The sequence below is a fragment of the Lissotriton helveticus genome, chromosome 11 (genome assembly GCF_964261635.1).
Source record: "Lissotriton helveticus chromosome 11, aLisHel1.1, whole genome shotgun sequence".
In the NCBI taxonomy this organism is placed as follows: domain Eukaryota; kingdom Metazoa; phylum Chordata; class Amphibia; order Caudata; family Salamandridae; genus Lissotriton; species Lissotriton helveticus.
In genome coordinates, this window is record NC_136072.1 from 656,875,447 (window position 1) to 656,879,710 (window position 4,264).

Genomic DNA, 4,264 nt, shown 5'->3' on the forward strand with positions numbered 1-4,264 from the left:
AACGTCCTTTTTTCGGGGTCTAACAAAGATGTACTTCGTAACCTTCAGGTGGTGCAAAATTCTGCAGCCCGTTTGCTTTGTGGACTTCCCAGAATGTACAACACGGGTAACGCTCTGAGAGAACTACATTGGCTGAAAATAGAACATCGTATAAAATTTAAGGCCCTGTGTTACATGTTCAGAATTAAGATTGGTTCTGCGCCTAAATATTTACAAGAATTGGTACGCCCTTACCATCCCTCCCGACTTCTTCGCTCTTCTGCGGATGAGCTTTTTGTGATTCCTAGGATTAAGCTGTCGAGAATGGGTGGTCGTTCCTTTTCTCTATTGGGACCCACCATGTGGAATTCCTTGCCTGATGTAATGAGGAGGGAGAAGCTGTTTCCCAACTTTCGTAAACAATTAAAAACTTGGCTTTTTAATCAATATTGCTAATGCTAGATCACTGTTATGCTTCTGTTGGCGTGCGCTGGGAAACCCTCGCTGGGTAGCTGTGCGCATTATAAAAATAAATTAACATAACATAACATATGTGCCTAATACTTTAGTGCTTTTCAGTTAATCAATACAAAGAGAGTTATGTGGTAAAACAATGCAGGATTAAATCCCAACCACAGCACACCAATGTGAGAAGTTGGCCAGGTATATGCTGTCTACTAATTAAGGTGGGCTTCTTGTACCAGTCCAAATGACCCTTATGAATTCTGAGGTCAAAGATAACCTTCAGTAAGCTATCCTAGTTGTAGCTGTGGAGATCAGTCTTCAGGCTTAATCTTGAAGGAATGTAAAGCAGCTTGCTTTACCAGAATATCTCCTCCTGCATTAATTAAATAAAAGGAGAACCACCCAATAGTTATATAAAAATGTGTATTTATTGATATAACACTCTCTAGTATCCTCTACCGAGGATAGAACACAAAGCACACAATTCAAAGTCAGTAGAACAGTTTTAAGTATCACAATACACAGTGGGATCCAGGGGGAGACTAAACTATATACCTAAATGGTGTTATAACAACCACGACTCGGGTCAAGATAAGGTCTGGAGCACGTAGAATCATTTGGTACCCCAAGGAACCACCCAAAGTGAGTAGGTAGGGACCCCACAGAAGATGGGTGCAGTGTGTGAATACTACCGCGGGCTCCGTATTATTCTCTGGGGAAGTCGTGGTTGCAATTTTACAGTATAAGGACTCTTCTTGGTGGACTTTGGGGAAGCTGTTTGGAACTTCAGAGGTTGGAGAACCACCCCATCCATGGATACCAAAGTTACATATCCCAGAGGAGCTGGGTCAATAGGGTTGAAGTGGCATCGGAAACCGCCATCGTTCTCTATGGAAGGTTTCAAACAAGTACTGCTGTCGTGAAGGTGAAAGCGTCCAGTGGAATCCAAGGATGGATTCTTGAAGAAAGGAACCTGAAAGAAGAGGGGACAGAGTCTTGGTCATTTCAGAGTGACAAGAGGCTCGGGAGACGAATGCCCACTGATGTCGGGTGCTTCAGGTGCGATTAGGGGATGCTTGACTCTGCAGCCACAAGGACCAGGAGACCTCGAAGATGACCAGGAGCCAGATGCAAGCTGTCCCACAAAGGATGTCGGGTGCTGAGGAGTCGATGTCGGCTGGAGCACCAACAAGCCTTGGTGACAGCAACCCATGCAGGAAGGTCAAGCAGGTTACGGTGAGGACCAGCAAGGTCCTGGGGACTCTCCAAGCAATGGAGAGTCACGGCACATCTTTAGCAACATGGAAAACCCAAGAGATATCAGGATGACCGTCAAGAGGACTCACAGGCTGAATGACCGGGAGTCGCAAGGGGACCTTGAGCAAGAACACAAAGTAGCAGCCCACGGTGCACTCGGTGCAAGGAGGCCTGATTTCTTCAGAGGAAATGCTGCTTGGGGTCAGGACTACATGGAGTCCAATACACAAGCTTGGGAATTTACCAAAAAGCATATGCACTTACAAATAGACGGGCGTTCGGGATATGTAGTCCCCACGAGGGATACCGGCCTCAAACTTGCTGAGACGGAAGATCAACCTCAGGGACCTTCGAAACCCACCTCCTGTGTTGCTAGAGTCTTCAGAGTCCAGAGGAGCTCAGGAGCAGTTAAGCAGTCAGTTACGTTTTGGTGCCCGTGAATGCAGGGTAGTGACTCCTTCACCCCAAGGGAGATTCTTCAGTTGTCCTTTAAGCTTCACAGGTCCTGCATGGAGCCTGTATGAGGCAAGGGCACAGACAAAGTTTTGGACAGAGAGGAAGATGAGGTCGGGCCCAGTTGGAGTCCAGCAAGGTCCAGAGTGTCCAGACGAACGAAGGTCAGTGGTTTCTTGTTGCAGAATCTTGTCCATGGAAAATCTAAAGAGGTTCAGCCAGGTAAGCCCTTTTCTACCTACAGGAGAGGGTTGGGCAGATTCAGGGGACCCACCCAGAGAGGGTCTGGAGAAAGGGGAGGATACTGCCCTGTGCTTTGTCCAGTTTCGCACCAGAGCAGGCTCCCAGAACTGGTTTGAACTGGACTATACACAGGGACACCGAATGTGCCCCAAGTGCAGACTTTCTGGCGCTCTCAGAGTGCACCACCCAGCCCCAATACACTAAATCCTGTCTGGGAGGTGGTCAGAAGGGTGGAATCATACCACCCACACCTGTTACCGCTGTGGAGGTATGATTCCAAGGTGTTTGATACCAGCTGTTTTCGAGATAGCATTTACCGCGAGGTTATAATGCACCTCTACCTATATGTCAGGATGAGTCACAGACATCCCGGGAGAATTGCTCCAAAGACTGCAGAGGGGCTCTGCTAATGCAGTGACGCATCTAGGTAGATGCGTCACTTTGTAAACCCCTGCGCTACATTATACCTGCGCCAGGTATAATGTATGCAGTGGGCGTTCTGACGCAAGAAAGGGTCATAGAAGTGACGAAGTAAAATCTATAAGATTTCACTGCGCCACTTCTAGGAAGCAAATGCGTCAATTTCTCATGCCTGCCTCACAGCAGGCATAAGACTAATGCAGGCACTTTCACATGGGGCTTTCCCCATGTGAACGGATGCATTGCTGGAGTTGCATCACTTTTGTGACACACTCCAGCAATGCGTCACTTTTGTGCCATACAGATACGTCAGAAATACTGATGTATGTGTAACTCCTTGCGCATTGATGCATCATACTGTAAATATGAAGCATCATTTGTGTCGAAGGAGGGCGCAATGAAAAGTGACGCATCGCTGTTTTCACACAGCGATGCGTCACTTTTCATAAATGAGGCCCAGTGCATTTTGGCTATGGAGCTGCCCGCACACTATATTCCAGACTGGTTTGCAGAATTTACCTTGATGTTGCAGCCTTTACAGCACTCTCTGAGAGACGATTTTGGCCTGGAATTGATCTATCTAAAAGGATTATGAGCTTTAAGTTTTCACTGGGGGGGTCTTCAGATTCTGGTTATTTAATAATTTTGCAGGTTCTGTATCCTGTAATGAATTTCTGAACTGAGCTATACAGAAAATCTCTGCATGCTGGTGATGTGGCACTTTATGGGTTCCATATTGTTCGCGTGTGAGGGTTGGATTTGAGCTTGGGGACAGGCGAGTAAGATGTACTGATTGAAGCAGGTTCTGATGAATGGGTTTGTTTGATGTTTCTTTTTCTGGGTAAGGTTCTTTGTGTTTTTTTATGTAGATTAACAAAACCCAATTTAGAATGTATGTATATATCCCAAGAGTTTAAACAAAAGTCCACCTTCTAATTCGCAATTCACTGATCTAAACAAAAAGTCTGTAATACTTTAAATATTTTTCATGTATATTAATAGAACCCAAATAAGAACGTATGCATATATCCCAACAGTTTAAACAAAATTGCACATTCTAAGTTGCAATTCATCAATCTATTAAAAAACTCTATAATACTTTAAATATTTAGATTTGTCCAAGAGTTAAACCTTCTTCTTTGGGTTTAAAAATCACAAAACACAACCCAGCCCCAAATGCAAAAAGAGCCATATATATATATCAAATCACAGAAAGGCAAACACTTGCTTTCACACGTGCTACACATAAAGCCAGGAAAGCACAAGCTTCAAGATTTAAAAGAAGTAAGCTCAAGTTCCCAAAAGCGCACTACTAAGATTTTAAAACACATACTCTCTAAAGTACCCTGAGCACAATACAGGTCAGCTACCAGCAATTCCAAAATTAAAACAACCAATTTCAGGTACTAAAAAAGACACAAGTCAAAACCCTCCCTGCTGCCTCTAG